General features: G+C 36.7%; 2 long non-coding RNA genes across 4 annotated transcripts; one reads left to right on the top strand and one right to left on the bottom strand.

Moving 5' to 3' along the window:
* Nucleotides 1-210: 210 nt before the first annotated feature.
* LOC149988011 (uncharacterized) lies at nucleotides 211-2773 on the bottom strand. 2 transcript variants are annotated; one of them, XR_016505734.1, is made up of 4 exons: nucleotides 2488-2773; nucleotides 1534-1599; nucleotides 1091-1287; nucleotides 211-606 (listed from the first exon to the last, which is right to left on the bottom strand). It is a non-coding gene; the product is annotated as an uncharacterized LOC149988011 (long non-coding RNA). The 2 variants fall into 2 exon arrangements; XR_016505735.1 differs by lacking the exon at nucleotides 211-606 and adding an exon at nucleotides 868-981 and having other exon boundaries at nucleotides 2488-2770.
* A 10106-nt stretch (nucleotides 2774-12879) lies between these two features.
* Nucleotides 12880-16090, top strand: LOC112289443 (uncharacterized). Of its 2 annotated transcripts, none has more exons than XR_016505733.1 (3): nucleotides 12880-13644; nucleotides 14828-14904; nucleotides 15549-16090. It is a non-coding gene; the product is annotated as an uncharacterized LOC112289443 (long non-coding RNA). The 2 variants fall into 2 exon arrangements; XR_002971879.3 differs by lacking the exon at nucleotides 12880-13644 and adding an exon at nucleotides 13692-14177.
* The last annotated feature ends 9528 nt before the right edge of the window (nucleotides 16091-25618 follow it).

The raw sequence follows: 25618 nt of genomic DNA, 5'->3' as shown, positions 1-25618 counted from the left end.
AATAACCAAGAAAGCAATTAGAAGTATGAAGTTAGAATGTAGAACCTAGTGTGATATAACGCTGTTCATGTCGAGTACTGTAATAAGAATAATAGAATCTAGTCTTGAAATAATATAGTACTCCATGAATAATAGTAAATATCACGATAATCTTGTGTAAAGAAAAATAATCAAGATTCAAAGATCAAGAACAAGATAGACGAGAAAACGTTTTATCGAACCCCTACTGCAGAAAACGTTTCATGAGATTCAGAGAAGCGAAAAACTATATATATGTTTTCAGCGCAGCGTACACGCGGGTGTGGGCCCATAACCTATTAAAGTTCTACACTCACTCTGCAAATGTACACTTGTATATAACACAAATATCTCTTTATTCAACTCTATACAATTATTCAGTGTCACAAGAATCTAATACTGAAAGTATTCTATCTCTCGTTCGATAACACTTTGCAACTGTATCTCTCTAGAACTTACTTTCGAACACAATTAGCTAACTTATAGACTGAAATTCTTTTGGTACTACAAAGGAATGTAATGTAGAATATGTTTGGATGCATTCATCCAACACCAGGTTCCAAAGATGTCAATTCCGATGTTTTCTCACTGCAAGTTCAAACACATGTTCTTTACACTGAAGATTGCCTGTAATGAATAATGCAATTGTTTTGGCAGTGACAAAGAAATATAAAATATTCTGCAGCATTATTGTTGATATCCACATCATTTCATGCGAACAATGTTCCTGCAGGAGTTCTAACGGGCGTAGTCCCTGTGGAATACAACCCGACAAGGTTCGACTACATCAACTCGAACTTGTATTTTATTTTTGCTACTGGTCGCTAGGCTTAAAAATTGAAGCAGCTGTCAATAAAAATAAATGAATGTTCATAGAGCGTAAAAATCCTTTACATTGGACTTGGCAGTCGTAATACGATAGTAGAGAAATACGGTCATCATGGATTACCTGCTGTCTGCTACCTGCCACATGATGCTTACCAATCAGCGACCATACAGATGGTCACTGTCCCAAAAAAACGGTCTAATACCATGGTGAGCATGATATCCTGAAATTGGAAATGGATCATACCTCATCGTCTTGTCTGAAGATACAAGAGGCGCTCTCAAACTCTGTAGCACAAGGAAATCATGAGGTAGAAACCATTTGGAGTCTCTACCGTTGCGGCGTTCCGGAGGAGTACGCCGGAAGAATTGTTCTTCCATCTCCAATTGTATAATTACAGGAACATCCATTCGGAATCGCTACGTGTAGAAAATGTCAACCCTCTGCATGAGGTGAATCAAAGAGTTAAAACTAGCGATGAAGAAAAGCACACTGCGAAACTGACAACAATAGACTGACAAAATGCGGGGTTTACTACCTTTTGGTACACTGTCGGTACTCGCAACACAAGCTTAACTTACTGGGACAACCACAAATGAACGGAGTAAACCACTAATGCTTCTAAGCTATTTCCTATGCAACACTACCCCAGAGGAATCCGCTCAGCTGAGCTCTAATAGCAGGATTACCTTGTCTGGAATGCATCAATGCTGGAAACAATGTTGAAGACGAGCATTCGGGCCTTAATAATCATCCTGGAAACAAACAAGCAGCAGAATGCTTCATCCTAAGAGACGCTGCTTTAATTCCAAGCATTTGCACATGAGTGCAACAAAGTATGCAGCGACTCTACATCTGAGTAAAACATGACATAAAGCACCAATGATCGTCGCTAATTAGATAAAGTGTTCGATTCTAGCACTGGTAGCTTTAATATCCACTTGAACCATAAATCTAAGATGTGCTTAGCGTTGCACCGCTGATCATTCTGCAGAAAGACCAACAAGTGGGTAATCCATAGCAGTAGCGGGATGCAGGCCCAGATAGTGCAATGGACAGAGTCATGGTGATGTCCCAAAGAATTTAGCAGAAGAATGAAGTTCACATGGGTATGAAGAAAACCACATCTGCTAAACATCCACTATATCCCACCCTGTATTAAAATCAAGTGCAAAAATGAGATAGAGATGAAGAGAAGCTTGCTCGGCTGTAATAAATTTCCAGAATGAATATGGGGTACGCTAGCAGGTCCCTGCTGCTCCGCCTCGACATTAAATTCACACCCACGAAATCTTCAAAAACCTATAGCCTCCCTATTTGTCTCTGATACTGCAACTGTCATGACTCTTTTGACCTCATGGATAATACGACACTGACTGTCAACTACACAATATGACGGACACCAGTTTATGCACCGACAACTAAAGCCCTTCTTCATTCTGCCAAACCATTTAAGAGTCAAACCCTCACGAAACAATCCCATTACATTGGTGCCGCTCCAATGTAGAGCAAGAGATCTCAGTCACACAACCTAAAGGCCCAATCCTGAAACCATGTCAACTTCTGGAGCAGCACATGAACAGATGAAACGAAAACCTGCAAGAAACAACGCAGTGATGTAGTGCAGCAAAAGAACGACCCACCTCGCGACGGTTGTTAGTCGGTTGAAGCCCAAGCTACCTATCCTGCTGGGTTTGGCAGCGATGATCAAAGCACAGCAGCTTCGCGACGGATTCTATAGGAAACCGAGGACTGGAAGGGAGAGGAGGAAGAGGACCGAAAGCTCCACAGACAAGGTGGCATCGAAAGAAGACTAGAATAGCCGAAGGAAAGGGGATACACAACAGAGCTTCACAACGCTTTCTTACTGCCTACACAAGAGCCTTAATAATTTAGTATGGTCTACGCTAACTGCAAAGGAAAATGGCTTACTGTATGGGTGAAGCCTAAATCCAGAAGAAATATATACCTACTTACTGATCGTACTATGCATTCTTATTTTGTATTTTCTAAAAATAGTACATATCGCATTGAAAATTATACTAAAATTTACGCATTAAATGGGATGAATAGGCAAGGGTACCAATCAACTTAACTTCAGCACGTTTCACAAACTTTTAGATCGTATAGTTATTAGGCTGGCTCCAACATTGGCATGCAAATTCGACGTCTATTTTCTCCGTACCGCGTACCACTAGAGTTGCAAAATCCAACGTCATGTTCACCCAACGCATATCGACCAGCATCACAAGAAGACAAGACAACTTTCCTGCAATGTGCTAGAGCGTTGAGTCAGCGATGTCTGATATGACTGAAACGCGTTTCGTTGTTGAGATGATTCAAGGATTTCAGAGATTTTCGTTTGAACAGTAGAATTTTAGTTTAGGACTATTGTCTCTCATTTTTCCATTTGTGTCCATGCATCGAAACTAGAAGATATTTGAGGAATGCTCTACAGGACATTGAAAATGCAATGTTGATTATGCGGTCTTCACACCAAACCTAAGTTGGATGCACAGTAAATCTGTGTAGATTGCCAACTGTGCTGACTTGGACCTGTAGTTGTTGCTAGTAGAGACAGTTCTTCAAGTGATTCTGAGGTCTTGGGCAGGGGATAGCTCGGCTCCTTCTGGATCGTCCCATCTATCATAGCATTCGCTCTTGGACGCCGAGGTTTGGCATGAATGCCTCCGATGATGCGTGCCCTAATCAAAACAAGAGCTGGCGTTTGCCGCTGGAGTGTCATCGTCTCTGAAGAGGCGTCGTGCCAAACTTTATGCTTCCAAGAGCTCTTTTGCCTCTTGACGGTGAGTCCTACTACATTTGCAATACCGAGATTGTACTTTCAATTACAAGTCAGCGTTGGTAAGTCAGGTCGATCTTTTTTCAGCACTAGCACATTGGAAACTAGCGTAGCACCTTGTCAATGCACCAGTTTGGATAGTCTTAACTTTCCTGGGAATCTACCATTATCAGGTCTTTGCTGTTTGTGCAGTTTCTTAGGCACGCTAACATCAAAAACTTACTTATGTAAGAATAGATGCTCTGTTCTAGAGACCTGTTTTCTATCCAGAGGCCGCTAGAAGCTCAAACCTTTGAAGACGATTAGCAAGCGGAACTAATCAGTCAGAACAGAGTCATCTACCCCAAGTTGACGAATGCCGCTGATTCCTCTACACTCAGCAGATTGTTTCTCTCGTAATCATGAAAGGTTCCCTTCCCTTTTCAAAACACTTCACTCTTTTGTGCTGTTCGAGATTATCACAAATGTAAGTCTCTACACAGTTGACATAACGACGTAAAGATGAAACCGTAGCATGCATTCGGCAACCCTACTGTTATTTGGACTTTGTGATTTGCTGCTGAAAATTGTGCTCTAATGATCTGTTCAACTATTGCAGGTTGTGATTCGGCTTTGATTTTGCAACCGATAAGAAAAAGATTTAGAGCTTTTTCTTCATACACTGATTCTATTGCAGTAGAAGAAAATACAATCAACTGCAAATATATATAATATTCCATCGTGCAGTTTAATAGCGTACAGTTCAACTATCTCAGACTCTCATGTTGAATGCCTATTGGGTGATATTGGTGCTTGAATTCCTCATTTCGGTTGCGTTTGGACCTATTGCAGTTAATAATGTAGGGAGTAAGAAACGTCGAGTTGTTGAACAGCTCACTCGCCCTAGTGTCTTTAAATTAAGGAACCTGTATCAGTGTTGTGTGGTGCCCAGTGTGGGCTGCCTCGTTTTTTCTGTTCTAGCCTGAGCGACTCACAGGAGATTCAGCACTTACCTAGAAACTTTTCTTTCGTGGAATTTATTAAAGTGATGACTTGCAGTATGTTCTCAACAGTCTCCAGTGACTGGCTTTCAAGGGAAGCAACTAGGATCTCCACTAAGAATACAGGATTCCATGCTGGAGAAAGAAGTTCGTGATCGTTGAATTATCTGCAGATACCTCCATTACTGCAGGTTTGCACTATTTCTGTTTCTGTTGTCGATTTTCTATCTCGAGAGATAAAACATGGAAAGGTTCAGTTGAATCATTTAGGATCTCAGAACGCTTCAAATTCTCTTAAAATTTAAGCTGTGAAAGTGAACCATCTTCGATTAGCATGCGCATAATAAAGGCTCCTCTAGTAGGTCTTTCACGTAGCTGCAGATATACGAACCTATAATATTTCACTCTTTTTCCAAATTTCGAATACAGTACACTTTCACCGAAAGGGTCTTCAACATTGAAGCTTTCAGTTTTTGGAGATTCAACAGCTGACATGTATAAATGACCTTGAGTAGCATGAAAAAAGTTTTCAGTGGTTGGATCTCTGGCTTTGAAGGCCTTGGTTCTGGAAAAAAATAGTATGTTAAGATGTCCGTCCAGGGTTTTCGGAGCCGACCTGGACAGCTTCTACGTGGAGGCCAGGACGACACGATAGACAACGGCAGGGAAAATTAGATGATTTGATTATCTAGTTCAGTTTGATTGATGTTATTTAACTTTCAACGATACCTCTTAACAGAAAATGGTAAATCTTGAGGACCAGTTCCTCCCAAGTTACAGGACAAATTAGCAAGTTTAACATGGCCACCAATTCAACCTTTCTTTCTTTCTGTTGAGAGCATTAAATGTAGTGGGGGCTCTCCATAATATTTACTTTAGACTACAGTAAATACCATAGCTATAGTATTTAGAGTCTAGTGGAGAAGTATTGTTTATCCTCTCTCCTTTCTCTTCTTGTATATGAGACACAACTAGATCAATAGATTTTTATGTGTGAAGCTCTCTCTTCTTAGAAACCCTCTTGTGTGCATGACTTATTACTACTCTTGTGTGTGTGTATTACTTACTATTACTTTTGTGTCTTTCTAAACATTCTCAATACGTTATCAGCACGACTTTCTTCTACATGCTATCATAATTTTTTTGCTCTACTCTTGAATCTTCAAACTTGTTGCTACTCTTGCTCAATGTCTACCTCATGATCTTGTTGCTCTTCTTGCTGGCCCTTCACACATTAGCTACTTGCTTAGAGTACTTGTTTCACTCTTTGCCCTGCTTGCTTAGAATACTTGATCAAATCCAACTTTATCTCAGCTTGCTTCCTGTTCCACCCTGCGCTTGTCGCCGAACAGCCGTCGAGCTACTATCAAATTGCCACCAAACTGCTGCCAAACTACCGCCAAACTGCCGCCAAACCCGTCGCTGCCTTCATGCTGCCACTGATGCTGCCGTTGCCGCCTACCCTGCCCTCACTGCCACCCTACCGCCCTACTGTTGCCTGCTGCTGTTGTCCTATTGCTATTTTGCTACCTTAATCCACAATCTCTTATATATATATATATATATATATATTTATTTTTCAAGTTCAAGTTTATCATTTTATTTGACTTTATATTTTAAGATATGTTTTACTCAACTTTTCTACTTGATTTTGTATTTTTTTTATAGATTTATTTATAATGAGTGCTTCAACATCTTCAACTGCTTTTTCTATGGTAATAACTATTACCAGTGCATCCCAATATTTTCAAGCTCTTTTATTTCCACCATTGAGTGTGAATGGAAACAATTATCTATTATGGGCAAAAATGGCAAAAGCAAATTTATTTGCAGAACAACTCTCGGATGCCATTATATTTGAAGAATCTTCTACAATAAGTATTTCTATTCCTCCGGCTATTCATTGGAAAGTACTTCTTCTCCTTTGTCGTCATCTTGTACCTGCATTACAACATCAATACTTGGAAATGGAAGATCCTGTAGAACTTTGGGAGAATCTTAAATCTAGGTTTGATCATCAAAAGACCATTTTTCTTCTATACACATGTCATAATTGGATACATTTATGTGTTTTGGATTTTTTAAATTTAAATGCTTTCAATAGTGAAATGTATAGTATTATCTCACAATTACGATTATGTGGACAAAGCATCTATGAAGAAGAAATGATTGAAAAAATTCTCTCTACATTTCGTCATGTATCTGCTGTGCTTGCACAACAATATATGAATATGAAATTTCAGAGTCATTCTAATCTCATGTCCTATCTACTTCTTGCGGAGAAGCAAAATGAGCTACTCTTACACAATGCGGAAGCTGGTCCTATTGGAACTACAATTCCAAAATCTCATACACTTAATATTTCAAAATCTAAAAAAAAATTATATAAACATGGGAAACGTGCTTATAAATATCAGGGTAGTCATAGTCATGACCATTTCTACCCATATGGATAGAATAAACGTTCTACTATTAATTATAGTAGAAAATAAAAAATGAGAGATGTGTTCTTGCCATAAGTGTGGAATGATTGGACATTTAGCACATGCATGTTGTACTTCAAAATATTTTATTAAAATATTCCAAGAAAATAAGAAACTACTAGTTGAGGCTCATGAAGTTCATACCATGGATGTGTTGATGGATTCAATTGGTGTTGATGACTTAGAGGCTTATATGAATGACAAAATCTCTAATGATGAATCAAATGATGTACTCATTGATTCTGCAACAAAACATACTATCTTGCGAGATAGACTATTTTTTATTAAATAATCTTCAACTTAGCAAACTAAAAATATGATGACTATAGTTGGAGCAAATGCATTTTGTTTCCAAGAGGGCATAACGATGGTAAAATTACTTGTGGGTTCCATTATAAAATATAAACATGCGATGTTTGCATCCTCAGTACCTCAGAGTCTGATCAGCTACTGAGATGTGCATATTAATGGTTATCACCTCTCGATTGCCATTTTAAATAGAAAAGAGGTTTTGGTTCTTGTGAAGAATCATAAAGTTGTTGAAAAAGCTTTTTCTACAAAAAATGGTTTATACCGAATTGTGATTCGACCTCCCATTATATATAATTTTGCATCATCTATCACAGAGAATTGTGTTTCTCTCTAGCATGGACGATTGGGACATCTAGGATCCACATTATTTAGAAAGATCATTCCATGTATAACTGGACACAATTTAAAGCTTGTGGATGTAGATTCTATGGAATTATGTCATGCATGCATGTAAGGTAAAATGATTACTTGGCCTTCAATTTGAAAACTCCCACAAGAATTACCACCAATACTTGAAAAATTACATGGTAATATTTGTGGTCCTATTAATCCAATATGAGGACCATTTCATTATTTTTTGATCCTTGTTGATGCATCAGATAAACAATCACATGTTTCATTATTATCAACTCGAAACATGGTGTTTGCCAATCTTATATTTATGCTTATTTGTTTTTGGGCACATTTTCTTGATTATCCTATAAAAACATTACGTATAGATAATGCAAAAGAATTCACATCAAAGTCTTTTGAAGACTATTGTACTGCAACAAGAATTGAGTTGACATATTATATTCGATATGAACATGCTTAAAATGGACTTACAAAGTCATTTATAAAGCGTATACAAGTCATTACCCAGCCACTCTTCCTTCATGTAAATTTATATGCATCTATGTGGGATCATGCAGTTTTACATGCTATAGCATTAATATGCATCCGCCCTTCTTCTCTTGAAATTATTTCACCACATGAGCTCATTTCGGGTTGTATTCTAAATGTATTTAACTTATGAGTATTTGGTTGCCGTATTTGGATTCCAATACTAGAACCTCAACGGTGTACCATTAGAACTCATCGACAAGAAGGCATATATGTTGGTTTTGGTTCACTAAGCATTATTCGTATTATTGATCCATCAACTCGCACATTATTACGTGTACGTTTGCAAAATTGCCGTTTTGAAGAAAATGTATTCTCATTTCTTCAAAGAGGAGTATCCAATCAATAAAGAAATAAAGTACTCATATTTGAAGCACCAAAAACGTTTACAATGAATCTTGATCCTTGGACATCTTTGACAGAAATTAGAGTTGCTAAGTTTTTACATCTAAAACGGATTGTAGATGAAATACTTGATGGCTTCAATAGTGCACCTAGAATTACAAGAGTTCCTATTAATGAGGCTTAGAATGCACCTGCTCAGATCGCAGTGCTATTAACTACAATATCTCAAGTTATAACAAAAACAACTAAAAGAACTCGTGGACCAGATAAGTAACCACGTAAGAAGAAAGCTATAAAATTGACTAATCTTGGTATTATTTCTCAAGAAATTGCCACTCATCTTGTAGGACTACCAATTCATGATGATATATCCATACATAATGTATCTTTAATTCCTATGAAAAATAATCTTGGAATTAGAAGGAATAAGAATAAGTTGAGTAAAGAATTATCTATTTTATATTGTACTATAGATGATATTTGGGATAGACCATCTATTACGGTAGATGAATCATTTGCATATATGATTATAAAAGCCTTTTCTTGCAAGGAAGACGATCCTAAACCTCAAACCATCAAGGAGGCGATGCGTCGCTCTGATTAAAGAGGAAATTGGTTAAAATGGAAAACTGCTATTGAAGAGGAGTATGCCTCTTTGAGTAAGAGGAAAGTCTTTGGTCCAATTGTAGACACTCTTACATCTCGCCTTGTGGGATATAAGATGGTATTAATATGCAAGTAAGATGCTCAAGGTCAAATAATTTGCTATAAAGCTCGTCTTGTTGCTCAAGGATTTATTCAATGATTTGGCATTGATTATGAATCCACATATTCTCCAGTCATGGATTCAATTACATTTTGATATATTATTGGAATGACAATTCATACCACCCTTGAGATGCATCTGATGGATGTAGTAAGTGCATATCTATATGGTTCTCTTGCTGCAAATATTTATATGAAAGTTCCACCTGGCTTAGAAACAAGAACTCCAAATGGACCCGCTTCAAGATGATATCGTGGTATTAAATTATGTAAGGCCTTGTATGGTTTAAAAAAATTCGGACATATGTGGTATCAATGTCTTTGAAATTATTTAATTACAAATAAGTTTATAAGTGATCCACTAATCCCTTGTTTGTTTATCAAATGAGATAAAATTGGTTTTGTGATCATCGCTATATATGTTGATGATCTTAACTTAGTAGGCACTACATCTGTATGTATTACAGCTACTAACCTACTTAAACCTGAATTTGAGATGAAAATGCTAGGAAAAACATCTTTCTGCATTGATCTTCAGATTATGCATCTAACAGATGGTAGCATTTTTCTCTACCAACTAACGTATATTAGACAAATCTTGCAAAGATTTAATATGATTGATGCTTATCCATTGTCCACACCAATAGTTAGACATGGTCATGATGGTCATAATCCATACCATCCATGTGAATAGGAGGAGGAAATATTCGGAGATCAATATCCATACCTCGCACCAGTTGGAGCACTTTTGTATTTAGCTACATCTACAAGTCGAGATATTGAGGAGGAGTGTTGAGAGCATTAAATGTAGCTGGCACTTTCCATAATATTTACTGTAGACTACAGTAAATACCATAGCTACAATATTTAGAGTCTAGTGAAGAAGTATCGTTTATCCTCTCCCCTTTCTCCTCTTGTATATGAGACACAACCAAATCAATAGATTTTTATGTGTGAAGCTCTTTCTTCTTAGAAACCCTCTTGTATGTATGACTTACTACTACTCGTGTATATTACTTACTATTACTCTTGTGTCTTTCTAAACATTCTCAACAAATTTCATGCAAGTTCCTCATTTTTAATTCTGATTCAGTCGTAGCAGTGTAGTAGTCACACGGAAGGACAAGGACTACCTTCAAACCACTGTAACAAGTTAAGCCCGCTGCCAGTCAACCAGCCATAGCGACGATTTTTCCTCAGTACCAACGGGTTCCGACGACATGTGGTACCCGAATTATCCACTGCATGACCTCACCCACGGATCACCATCCCGACTTCTGGCGATGTCGATGAGCATAAGATCACCCATCACAGAGGCGAGAATCCTCATCCATCGTACGTTTTAAATGAGCCCACTCGATGCACTTGGGAAGCACGCAAGGGGGAGAGATATTCTAGTTATGCAAGCAATTTAAGCCAGGGCTCGATTCACCTGGGAAGGCCACGTCTGCGGCTCGTGGGCCGCATGGAGGCATGCTTGGTGGAGAGGGCTCCACCTTTCCACTTGGGCTGCCGAGAATTGTCAGCAAGTCTCGACCATGCACGGGAAGGATGCGCACTCTCGGTTGGGATTCGTGCCAGGATTCCTGGCTCGGCGCTCTTCGCCGAATCTAGCACTACTCCCCCCTGTTGGAGTTTCACATACTCATTGCACAACCATTGTACTACCGATTGGATCTGTGCAGTAGCACTTGAATTCACTTTACAAGAACTGTCTTCGAAACACAGCGAATACGAGCTGATATCTGCGCAAACAGAATCACATAAACACTAAAGAATTTACCACTCTAATCTGATCACTACGTTTAGGTTTCGACTGATTCTGAACCCACAACTTGAGCATCTGATTCAGTTTGAATTTAGTGTGTGACTCTGATGTCCACTTTTGTTTACTCATTCACTTATTGAAAGTTATTCCATAGTGTGTTTTTATTTTTGTCTGTCTGAAGTTTTCACATGATTTCTTTGTCTGTCGCTGAATTTGAATGAATTCAAGAGGCAGGGGCTGTTAATGTAATGTGGGTGCCTGCTGTGAGGCATGCAAGTGATGTTGACAATTGTGACGTGGTTTCTGTTTGTACATTGAGTGCCCTAATCAAGATTGTATTTCTTGTTTTATTTGATTTATCATAGTGTTATTGTAATTGACATAGGTCTCATCAACTTTTCAAGTATTTCAATGTAGATACTATTTAGCATTATATTACTAGAACTGTTCTCTGAAATTTTGCATAAATGAAAAACAGAAATTTTAGCATACAATTTTTTTTGAAAACACTGATGTTTTAAAATTCGATCAATTAGGTGTTTATATTTATTCTAATTTATTCTAATTTATTTTTATTTTATTTTTATATTTAATCTATTTTATTTTGTTTAAGGTTAATATACATATGAAGTTTTTTCACAAGAAAGATAATTCTATCCCATAACTTTTAATATATATTGACCTTCTTCCTTAACAGAGTTGCACATATGAACAAATGCTTGAAACTGTTCCAACTCTTACATATATATATATATATATATATACACGTATATATACATATATATGTGTGTGTGCATATGTGTGTATATCTATATGTTGTATATATATATATATATATATATATGCAAAATGTATGTATATACATGTACAAATGTTCATATATATATATATATATACTATTGAGATCAAGAGAAAAAAAAATCCGGAAAAACATTGCAGAAAATAATTCACCAAGAAAGTGTCGTAAAAATAGGGCAAAAAGAGTCTCTAACTTCAACACAAGCCACTAATAATATCACCTAAAAGAACACAGTAATGAAATGCAGCGTTACATTAACACAGCACCCATAGTTCCGATGATCCAGGATGGTGGTTTTTCCTGTAATAAATGCGAGTGTCACACGCAGATTAACACTTCTAGTTTGCCAAATATCTGTGGACGTATGGGCATAATCCTGGAACCGGGATATATGTAGGTCACTACAAACAACCGGGAACTTAATTCATCTGGTGGTGCCAAGGGCAATGCAGCTAGAGAACAGCGGAAGCGGACGCGCTACTCTGACGGTCCACGCCCACAAATACATGATCCAAGAGCGTAATTGCGAGACATTAGTCACGGTGATTATGTCATGACGCAGCCAAGGAGGGAAAGTGGAGAGAAGAATCTGTCGATACAACGGCAAAGGGACCCGAAAGCCGAAAGCCGAAAGCGGGTGTGTGACGACACCGTCAAGATGACGCAACCAAGTGCTAAAAATGTCGGGTGCCTTTTCCCAGCAGCTCGGTATATTCTCTGCCCAAGACTGGAGTGTTGCGACCCAACTCACGAGAGGTTCGAAGTGATTGGGTGATCAGGCAGGGCAGTGCCAGCAGGTCCTCGACGCAACAAAAATCAAGGGGAGTCGCTTTGGCTCTTTGTATCTGGTGTCGATGCTCCATTGCTTCGGCCCAACGCCCGGTATGGCTTCCTGCGTCGCTTGAGACTAGGTGCTAGTGTCCGGCCATGAGTCTTCGGGCAGGTCGACCAATATCTGAAACTTTTGGATTTCTGCGCCTCGCGACCTGTACCTAAAGCCGAGAGCCGTAGAATTTGTCCGATGGGCTTCTGAACAATTGCGCTGTTCTCGGCTTTCAGCTGAAAGATGTACGTTTCAAAGTGGAGGAACTGGGGTAGGTAGGCCATAGGAAACTGCCCTGGAGCTCCCCAATGGGACCTGACAAATCAATTATCTATTGCTTTGTTTCGATTTAGTGAGAGGTTGCCTTGATCGAACTGGCACTGCAGCAACATTGCCCAGTCTCAAGCCACTGGATGAGGGATTTTATCATCTTACGTGCAAAACCTCTGTGGTTTTGCGAAGGAGTATCAACATTGACTAATAGGGAGTCATCGGACATCAGAAACCTACACTAGAAGAGAAAAGTTGATTAAGGAAGGAAACTATCAGTGTACGACCCAGTAGTTACTGTGGTTTGCTCCTAGGACGCATAGCGGTTGTGTCATGGCGAGACAGAGATGATGAAACTATTTGATTAAGATAGTTTTCGCCTCCGGCAGACTGGGAATTGTGAAAATATCCTGTGACTTCCGTTAATCCTGCTGTATATATGACCAAAGCACCCAGCCCGATACTGACACCGTGACGATTTTGTCCTTGAACTCTAGACTCTTCAATTCTTAGGCTCATCGACTTTCGTGACCAATTGTGGACAAGAATTTCAGATCACCAGAATATATTGTAAGCTTCCCATTCGAGAAGAACTGAATAAAAAATGATTGCTGCTGTTGATTCCGAGCGCAGTGTCCTGCATGTCACTGTCTCGTGGGATTTGAACGTTTTGCACATCTGCTCTTAGATCAGAAAACCTATCTGCACGATCCGCTTATATTACTCGACCGGAACCGTAGATTCTCAAAGCAAATGACTATTGCTGGATCGCCGCGCTAATGTCACTGATTCCACCCCTTGGATGTCACTGCTTGGCACAATCCTCTTATTGTGAATTTCATGTCCTCTTTCGTGGTTAGTCGATAGAGTTGTACTACCTTTATTCATCCAGTGTTATAAATGTTTGTCCAGTGCTAGCTCTTCACTTGGGGATTGCACAACAGGGGGTTCGTGCCAAGCTGTGTGCAACCTAAGGGTGGTTTTAATTCCAGGTTTATGCATCAGGATTCGCAGGCAGAGAGTACATGGGTGGAATGCTTGTGTCGTATTCTTATTTACATATATTTCTACACACAGTTCTCAGTTACCAACAATGGAGTGAGGTATTAGCTTTTCCGATTTAATTTTCACTGATTAAGTGCGTAAATGATGCCCTTGTAGAAATACACAAGTTTTTTGTTGTCCTGGCACCTTAGCGACTGAGGTGAATTTAGCTCGGGACAACTTTTAGTGGATGAGTGCTTGATTTGAAGTGATCCGTCCTTCCAATCTTGTTTCTTGCGTTGTGCAGCAGCGTTCCCAAATCGGTAGTATAACTGGAGTTTAGTGATTCGGTTTGATCTCGTGTTTGTCTTAAGTGTATCAACAAAATCTAGCTTATCATTTGGGGTGCACAGTAATCAAATATGATCTGGATCGATCGTTACCTCAGAGCACTAACTTCCTAAGTCGTCGGTGTGAAGACAATTTTCTAGGAAACCGAACTTTGTGTTCCAGCAGACTGACTCACATTGTAGGAGGGCATCTAAGGTGCACGAGTGTCAAGTACATGCAGAAGGTCCCCTCTAAATAGGAGATTTTAGCGGTGATGCAGGTTTATGGGTCCAGGAGTATTGACTAACCGCTGAATAAACCGAAAAGCTCACCTGTATTGACTTGTTCAGGTCTACTGGAGAACTTCTCAGTCACATTGCGGTTATTGTCCATGCTCTTTGAATTCTTCTAATAAGATGCTTTTTTCTGCGTCTTGCAGAACTAGTGGAGATCGGATAGGCGAGATAGAATTGGGACACACACCGTTGTCAAACTTCGAAGGCAAATTAACTTACTGTAAGTTTGAGGGTTCAAGAATCAGATAGAGACGTTCTTAGACTCTGTTGTCAGTATCCTTCGATTTTCGTACATGCGTGTAGGTATTTATTGTAATATAAGTTTAGATACTACCTTTCTATGAAAAATATCGGTTTCAAAACAATTTCCTAAGTTATAGAGGTTGTTTAATGTACTGCATCTGAAACTGCAGTTCCACCAGATGTGAAATAATGGCTACTGAAATGCAAAATAATGAGTCAAAGCAAAAACTTCTGATATTCTAAAGAGTAGGTGTTAAAAATTAGGGGTTGTTATTCAGTTGCTAGAGAGTAGAAGAGAAGCGTGTATTCAGCCTAAGAAAAATGCAGTTTACCTGTCGCACGATACTTTGGATCTCATCTCTATTTCTTTGATATCATTCGCTCACTTAGATTCATATCAGCTTCAACCTACAAACATTCAATCAGGTTAGGTTCATATCGACGTTCAACTTCCAGAGTTGAAAGCATGTAGAACTCAGCTCTATTATATCTTGGTAACCAAGATGTTAAAAACAGCGTGTGCTACTCACAACAGGATATTCGGTACATTACATATTACCAATGTTCTTCCCTCAATGCTACATCTTTTACACTCACAGATCATAAGGTTTTTGTATGCAGGAATTGCTCACAAATATTGTGATATTCTTTGACATGGATGACGACGACTAGCCGTACTGTCATTGCATCTGAGGAAGAAGGTATGTTTTTCAGAAGGTATGATTTTCAGTGGCAGTAGAAAACAACACGATCTCTTCTTTTCCATGTCATTTGGGGTTTGTCATGAAATGAATGTCTCGTTAGTTATTATTTAGTCCTAGTCTTCATGTCATTCTTCGAATCATAATTTCCAAATATATTTCCTCTAGTGTTTTAGAGATACTAATTTGTATTGCCTCAACTCAGCAAACAGGTCGAGAAGTGAACACCCTGAGTTTATGATAGGAATTCTACCAGCATGTATTTAATCCGTTGCAGTGAAGGTACAAGGAGAGTTAAGACTTTTATTCTTGCCAAGTAAGTCATTGTGCAGCGATGGCAGTGGTCATTGGAAGTCAATACACTGTTGTGCTATATGTAGAACAGTTATCTGTTCAACCACATTACCCTTGTTACATTACAACAAGTTTCAGTAAACGTAGAGTACTACATGGTTCAATCGACTTCAGTAGTGACGCGCGATGGCATGTTACAAATACTAAAACACTGCGACTTACTGCAGTCAGGTAGGATGAAAACTCTCAGATAAAAAGAATGAGGGTGGAGGACTAGTACTATCTCTCAGTAAAGGATCAGACCTAACTCAAAACGTATATCATCACAGACCCCGCGCGCATATAGGCTTCACTGTTTGTCCACTGCTCGTTCACCAATTAAACATCTGCGTCGAATGTCATTCGTGCTAGACATCCTTACTAAGAATGTGCAAAACTGGAAGAACTTACCTCATAGCAGGCACCAAGCCTTATTGTGGCTTCAAGTAGACAGGAAGAGATTTGTTAGAATGATACTCCGAAACCCTAGTGTTGCATTCTGCGCTACTCTGTCCAGGTTAATTCTTTCAGAACAACATTCTCGCAAACCTCTTCCTGTTCACTTGAACCACGTTAAGGTATCGGCGCAAGACGAGACGCCAAGCTCATCTCGTTTACTCCAACACGAAGCAATCTCCTGGTGAACTACGGTAGAAGAATGCTATCACCACAGTCGGGTCTCCATGAGTCACGCGGGACAGAAATTGATGCTCTGAACAATTCAGGGTTAGGTATATTGTTATAGTACTATTCGGTGACTGTTGACTTTGAGGATCTCAACATTCGACTGGCTTGAACAAAACCTAAGTCATCAGATGGCTCTCACACCGCAGATCTTACAATATAATAACCTGTGCACATATACTCGTAAATGAAGCAATACCAATATACTTGCCGTATGTTAATGTTCTTTATACGTTTTCATTTCAAGTCGCCGAAACTAGTACAGTTAGAATTGATTCTCTGATATCTTAAGCTGGGTTCAACACCTTATTATGGACCCCACAAGGCTGCAATTTTTTTTTGTGTTGGAAACCTCTCAAATAGACTATCCCTATTCAAACCGTCCGATTGAGACATTCCATTTCATTATGTTTATCACAGACGTTCATGCTGCGTGACAAAACTTACATAAAAGTCCCGGATTCGTTATGTTGGCAATTGTAACAATTTCGTTGCAAAGGTCGGTAAGAGTTGGGATCATTTGAAACGTACGATTGCTATGGATTATAAATTTTGAACAGTTGTTTTAAATATTTTTCAAGCCACTAAAAAGTTGGAATTACAGTAAATATGCACTTATGTGTTTTTAAACCATGCGGTGATCAAAGACCAAAATCACTAGGAATCTTATTACTTTCTCTAGAGTTTATGCTAGGAAAAAGGAGCACTTAGCTTGAAAACAGCAGCCAAATCAACCCTGAGTAATGTTGGGAAAATGAACATTTAGAAACAGATTCTGAACCAGCAGAGCAATCATGGTATTTGATGAATGTGCTAATAGATCTTAATCCTGAAAGACATCTAACCAATCCAGCACTTTTTATGATATGTATATAGAAAGTATATCACATGACCTCTAGTTTCATTTTCAATACTTATCTTAGAGTTTCATTATCATCTGCAAGAGTCTAACAGAAACATGCAGGTAAGCATGAAACACACGTCCAAATTTTCGGGTCAAATCCTACCTTGATCACTTCGCAGAAACCAAGAAATTCAGTCTTTAGCATGTCCCGAGTAGGATATTGCTGCGCTTAACAATCTGCTTCAGATAGCCTGCCAAAAGCAAGCACCCTTGAGTTCTTAATTAGGGTCAAATATGTCTTCATTCGAGGTGGCTACAATTCGTAGTTTGCACTGAAATTACACTTTCTAACCCACATAGGTAGAACGATATATTACATAAATTCGAAAACATCCTCTGTTTAGAACAGAGACATTACGAGAAGATTCAAAGAACGCACTGTAAGCAAGGAGCACACGTAAAGGAAATAAGGGAAAATCAACTGATGAATAATCTTACCGGCTGGTGTTGAAACTAGGATATGACCGCCTAGTATTACTACTATCTCATATTCAAAAACTTTTCTTGTTCAGAGCACCGTTACATCTTTTCCATCGACTGGCAAACTTTATTTCCTTCAATTCTAGAGCACACAGACATACAATTCAAGCAGGTTTTCTGAGATCTGCTATCATAGGAACAGCCACGATTTGCAAATGACAAGTTTTAGGATTTCGTCCTCGGTCTACAAGTTGGTATCAGGTGAAGACATGACCCGTGTAGAAGAGAAGACTGAAAAATCCAGTGTGCCTGTGCGCAGGCCAGGCTCTCAAAATCGCATCGTAGTACATGGTTGAGCACAGAAAAACTTATGAAGCAAATGACGTTGATCCGCTAAACCAGATCAACACAAACTACCGAGACCACAATACCGATATTCCGGATCTGCGGTGCAGTGTCTTGCTCCGACTCTTGGGCAACCTTTCTGTTCAGAAGTGAGATTCCCTTAGATGCACACAGCTTGGCACGAAGCGCTCGGAAAACAGAGCTAAGGTCATGTGAACAAACCTCAACTCTACCGACCGATATCTGATGTTCAGAGAGAGCTTCATACCAAACTATGGCTGCTAAGGAATCACACTTAACACGACGTCGAAAATGCAATATGCATGAAGAATAAGTCGCAAAAATACTGTCCCGTGCCGACAAGATCTACTTAATCAGGGGATGGAAGCAAGTGATTGGGAACGGAGTCAAAGCGGCTTATAACTTAAACGACCCACCTGACCCACTTGGCCACTTGAGGTTGAGGTGGCGGGCGGAGATGCCAAGTCTGGCAAGGAGGCCCGGTAACATTCTCAAATTCGATCTGGATTTCCCACCATCCCCCTTGTGTATCACCGTAAGACTGTCCTGTGCTTCTCCTCCGCAAGCCATTTGACGAGGTAATTACGTAAAGATGAGGTATTTGAGGTCATGGTAACGTCGGTGACATTGCAGCGGTTACCAAATTGATCAGAGTGTCAGAAACATCCTTGCGAGCCACATTTATAGCATGTGGACAGTGCAGATATATGAAGAGCGTTAGGACCATGGATTGGATTTGGCTCGAGGATAGGTCCGCCTTCCAATCAATTTTTTCCAACTTCGAGGTTACTGTACTTGTCTAGAAATAAATCGACAGTATATTAAGTTCATGTGGTATCATAAGTCAATGTGCGATCATAAAGATCCGAAGCTGCAAAGCTAATAATGTAATAAAATGTTGGTAAGATGCAGTATGGTTCATGTCCTTGACCAATTAGACTTCTTCGCATTCTAATCAACATTTTCCAAGCTCCCCGAAACAAAAAGGTTGCAGAGACTAAATCGCAAGTGCTGCATGCGAGGCACCGCTTATTACAAATTATGTCACAAAAAAGACAACTGCGAGATTTCTATCATTACCATATGTGCGACATACTGTTTGTGACGTAAATGTGCCTTCTTAGAAAGGGATCGATTACATCTGCTGTGTTCCCTAACCTTCGTCCTGGACGGCTCCAGAATAAATTAATTGAGAATGATTTCTATTTCTCCGTGGCTACCTTTAATGAGGCGGTTACAGGTATCAATTGCATTTGACCCCCGGAAGAACGCGACAAACCGGATCTGGGTGCTGAACTTGGACAAGTACTAGTCGAAAATGCGGGACACTTCTCAAACAATGCCACAATTTAGTTGGTCGATCCATGCGGGGATAATTTTCTCTAGCTCTGGCAACGGCAATATACTTTCGAGGTTGAGGGGGTTTTAGCAGAAGCGTCACTCTGAGACGAACCACTTCCATCTCAAAGGTAAGGTAACGAACTCCATAAGTTAGCCGAACAGTAGAAAGGTGTTAAGTAAATGGATCTTGTGGATGTCAATGCAACAAGCTATTCAGTCAGAGGCAGTTATCCCGAAAACGTGACTTCGATTGCGAGTCATTTCATTGTGGAATCCATTCTTAGTTACTGCAAGTTGCATAAGTCCGCTTAAGTTACTCAAAGCTGGGTGCTATTCCCAACTGGTGATTGTAATTCTGTAGACAACAGGCAAGTGGCTCATAATGTTCTACATATTCTTAGATTCCCCACTTGTAATGAAATGCATGTGGAGCAGTGCTGCAGGTCGTTTGAATGCAACATAGCTTTCGTTAACGCGTCCCACCTACGACGCATATTGTGGTGGAAATCTGCCGAAGCTTTCTAGATTCGCAATTACGTCAAAAGATCCCGTCAAGAAAAGTAAAACCTTGTCCGTATCATAATTTTTGATCGACGTCTTCTTTCCTACACTATTTTTTGTTTTTGACTTTTGTTTTGTTGTGCGAGTTCATTACAAAATGGTTGGTTGCTTGAACAGCAGGTGTCATTCCAACGTAAGCCGAATTTTCTGAACACTCGGATACATTGAGAATTGGATCAAGATGCTCTTGAGCGAAGGACTTCGAGTTGTTTCTGAAGCCGTGCCTCCACATGACCATCTCTCAATGAGCATGCTAATCCAGAATCTCCCTCTAATGGTTTTTTTGTCTCACAGCACTCTACACCATTACATTGGGTATAATTCATACGACTTTATTACAAAGAAATTAATAATATACTACACCATTACATTGGGTATAATTCATACGACTTTATTACAAAGAAATTAATAATATACTAGGAAGTAGTTATTCTTTCTTACAAGTAACACTCCCACTAAATTCCCTTTAAAGAATAACTTCTCCATTGATATTACATGTAGCAATACTCCCATTTCAACGAAGAAGTGAAGTATTAGCTAGAATATATAGTAAGGAAAGCATGCAGTTTTTTGAACTTTTCACTAGTTAAAGATTTGTAAAACTATCTTCTACATTGATGTTTGTAGAATTATAGTTTATCTATAAAACACCATTTTTGACTTATTCTTCAAGTATGTGATATTTAATATCAGCATAGTTGGTTCATGAATGAAATTTGGGATCAATTGCTAATATAATTGCACTTTAAAAATTAGAACATAAAATGGTTGGTTTTTGCTGAGGAAATCTAAGATTTGCAAGTATTTATTAACACCAAATTATCTCATTTGGAGCCATATAGTAAGCAATTTATTCTAAATATGTAGTATTGTTGATTAAACAATCTTATTTCTTTGAGTATCAATTAATAGATCCACTATTCAAGAACAATACATATCCACTTCTTGATTATTAATTATCCAAATTAATGGCATAGTCAGCATCAACAAAAGCAATAAGCAAGGTTAAAGAAATGTGTTCTACTATATACAAGCTTGAAATCCAAAGTGGTCCAAATGTACTAAAAGATCTTTTTAATAGCATTACAATGAGCATATATGAACTTTGATTCAAAACAAGCAATGTTACAGAGTAAGTAGTATCAAAGCAAATATTAGTAGAAGCAAACTAGAGACTATCAACTACGTTGTCAAAAGGAAATATTTTACTGAATTCTATATCAATAGAATTAGTACTTTTTAAAAAATAATTAAAATCAATCAGTATTAAAATGGATGAAGAATCAAAAAATCTATATTTAAGAAGAATTCTCTCAAAATGAGCATATTGATACATAAAAATGATTCCAATACAACAATCTTGTTTAATTTGTAAGCCTACATAGATATTTGGATTGTTAGCCTTTGTTTCAAAAATATTATTTATTGTCCTAAGAACATAATCAATACGTCAAGTATCTTGGCAATAATATAAATTGTCATTAATAAACATAATAAAAATGAGTTAATTATTTGTATTAGAATAATAAATATGAGAATCAATAGTATTTTGTGTGAGCTTATGGATTGCTAAAAAGTTGTTTATTCATTCATTCTATGCCTTGCTTGGTTGTCGTAAACTATGTAATGTCTTTTTTAGATAGTAGATTTTATGAAAAAATTGAGAATCTTCAAAGATAAGAATTTACTTTAAATATATCTCTTATTTAAATTGACCTTATAAGGAGATGGTTTTGATATCAAATTGGCAAATATGCATATTCTTTCATGCAAAAAATATAAGAACAAGTTGGATGGAATTATATTTTATAGTAGAAGAGTAAGTCTTAGTAAAATTAACTTCATATTTTTATGAGCAATCTTTAGCCACCAATCTTGCTTTGAAACAATCAATAGTACTATCAAATTTTATTTTGAAAGAATAGATCTATTTATAGTTAATTTCTTTACATCCAAAAGGTAAGTTTGTAAAGATCAAAATTTGATCATCAAGTAAGAATCTATATTCAACTTCTATAGCTTTCTTCTATTATAAATAATAAGAAAAATGAAGTATTTCTTGATGGGATTGAGGAATTTCTAGCATAAATTGAGGTGATGCTAGTAGATAGTATAAAGTTGATAGAAATAATAAGGTCATTCCAAAATTGGCAAAACTATATTGTTAATTTTTTTTGGATAACCAAAACAATCAAGAGGTTTGTGATGTTTCTATGCAATAGAAATGTAAGAAGGTGATTGTTTTGTATTGAGCTTAGCAATAGTAGTATCTTCTAGAGATTGAATTTAAAGTTGGTCAAAATGATTATTTGTGAAATCAACAAGTTCAATAGTATTATTAATTTAGATTGATATACTTCCATTAGTTCTCATTTTAAAAGTATTCGAACAATTGATCATATTATTTGATGGCAAATAAAAGATATTAATAGAATTTAAAGAGGCAAGCAAATAAAAATTTGAAGTAAGATAATTATTATTGATTTTTTTTAAGAAAAAATATTGAGATGTTATAAAAATAACTTTCATAGAAGTAATACTAGAAGAATCAAAAATATTGGATGGTGTTTCTTGAGCATAATTATGCTTATCAAACAATATATCTTTGTTGATAATAACTTATTGATGTTTTAAATCCTTCATGGGGTAATGCTTAAATTTATCAAAATATCCTAAAAAGAGTCCAATGCGGCACTTAAAATTAAGTTTCTTGTACAGCTTGTCAAGAATATGAATATAAATCTTATGACCAAATAATTGCATATGAATAAGAAATAGTTTCTTACTAGTATAAGCTTTGAAAAGAATAACATGTGGAAGAAGTTGAAAATATGTTTGATTCAATTTATAAACAATATTATCAACAACCTTTGCTTAAAACACTAGATATAGATGATGATGATAAATCATACTTTTGACAGCTTTCATCATTGTTTGATTATCTCTCTCAAAACCAATATTTTATCATAGCATATATAAAGTAGTGAATTTGTGTTTAATTCCTTATGCTTCAATAAAACTAGTGAAACACTTGATATAAAATTCACTTGTATTGTCCATTCTTAATATAAGAATCTTATAATTTCTATTGTAAAAGATAGTTTTGCAAACCTATCAAAAATAAGTAAGTACTTCAAATTTGTGAAAAATATAATAAAAAAAATCATAGCATATACAATCATCTTAAAATAAAATATAATATAGCAATTTACCATGAGAAGGCACACTCATGGGACCATAGATATTGCTAAGAATAAGCATTCCTAATAGTGTAGCTTGAGTTTTGGTTATATTCCTTAAAAACGTTATATAATGAGGTTTTCCAAAAGTACATCCTAAACATAGTTGTATTGATTCATTTGTCTTAAGTCATAGCTTAGTGATTGAACTATTGATAGCCATCTTTTTAATCATGTCATAGTATAAATGACCAAGTTAAAGATGTCAAGTCTTAATATCTTGTAGCTCTTTTGAAGAGGGAATGTTTTCATAAGATATTGCGTAAGAGACAACAGCTAGAAGAAGCTAGAAGAAGCAAGAGGGTAAAATTTAAAAGATAAGATCCTTGAAGCATATAGCTAATTATGATAAGAGTATTGTCTTGAAGGAATTTGTAAGTGAAATCTTTAAAAAGAGTAAAGATCTTATATTATTGGGTAATTTTTGTGAGACTCAAGAGATTTTTGCCAAATTGACGGATATATAAGACTTGCTGAAGTTGATGAATTTTGATGCAATTACGAAGTTGAACTGGAATTTTGATGTTACTAGTACTTTTTACATAATACTTATGTTTTCCAAGAATTTTGACATGCCAAATAGCATTTGATGGTAGATATTTATAATTAATAAATCACTAGAGCTTATTAGTCATGTATTTGGTAGCCCTGCTGTTAGCGATCTAGCCATCTATAATATCTTTAGACACTAATGTAGTATAAGAATGGATAATATTAGGAGAAAATTTTGACTTGTTTGGTTTTTTTTATAAGAGGTGTATTATTTAAGATGTACATCTTGATTTTTGAAAGAAATAAATAAAATGATATTTAGATACAAAAGCTTTAAATATAAAAAAGAATGAATGAAATCTGACAACTCAACAAAAGATGCTTGAATGTTAGATCCAAAATTTGAAATGAGTGTTCAATAAATAGATTCTTAAAATATCAACGAACATTATTGCTACCAATAACTAAAAAGGCTACAATTATTATATTATATTTTGTATTTTAATTCTGCAATCTCAACATTTCTATGAGGTTGTAAATAAGCCGTTGGAAATGAAGTGTAGTCTGGTATTGGCAAAGTAAATTTGAAAAAGAGTCTAGTAAATTGTAGAGCACGAAATTAAAAAAGATAATGCAGAATATAAGGAAGATATGATGGATTAATATTACTATATAGAAGCATACTAATAGAGAGGCCATAGACATAGAGACTCCCAATATTAGATTAATTTTTATGGTTGCTATTAATAGAAAGACATCTACAATTAGTATAAAAAAATTTAAAGTATTAAATGCATGATAAGTCTTTTTCAATAGACATAGTAACTAAAATAGAAAAAATCAGGTGAGTAGGAAAAACAAAGGAGTAAGAGAAAAATGAATTCCTAAAAAAAAAATCAAGAAATTCAAGAAAATCAAGAAAACAATGATGAGAGTTAATATTTGCAATAAACTTGTGTGATAAATTTTAAATGCTTGTTAACCACTTGAGCAATATAAGCTAGAATATGCAATAAGCAAAAATTCTCAATCATGTACAAAATCAAAGTTTTAGGCCCATAATATTTTGTCTCATAGTACTCTATATCATTATTTTGGTATAATTCATATAAATTTATTACAAAGAATCCAATAATATATCAAAGAGAAGTTATTTTTTCTTACAAGTAACACACTAGTTATCTTGATTTTTAAACACTTACATCTATTCTTCATACAATGTTCTAAATAAGTCTGCATGAGTTACTATTCTATCCCAAATTAATCATTCAGAATATATCTTTGTATTCATAAAAACTCATATATTTACTCATGTAGTAAGTAGAATTTGGAAACCAATGGTTTGTTGAATATGTTAATACTGCCATCAATACTAGTCCCATATCATTTATTAAAGACCACAACGTTTCCCTTTTAAAACAAGTGACAATTTGTGTATGAAAATGTTAGAATAAATCCACTAAATTGAACAATACACATTGTGACTGCTTTTTCACTAATGTTAACTACTTTTTAAAGATTTTATTTGGGTCTTTAAGTATCTATTTTAAAAATTAGAATTCATAAAACACAATATCTGTCACTTTTTTGTTTTCTGTTTTTTGTGCAAAACATTATTATTCCTCTTTCTAAAACTGAGGACTTTTGATT

The sequence above is a fragment of the Physcomitrium patens genome, chromosome 12 (assembly GCF_059467195.1).
Source record: "Physcomitrium patens ecotype Gransden chromosome 12, ASM5946719v1, whole genome shotgun sequence".
Taxonomy (NCBI): domain Eukaryota; kingdom Viridiplantae; phylum Streptophyta; class Bryopsida; order Funariales; family Funariaceae; genus Physcomitrium; species Physcomitrium patens.
The sequence above is the reverse complement of the archived record's forward strand: the minus strand, read 5'-3'. Positions and strand labels throughout refer to the sequence as shown.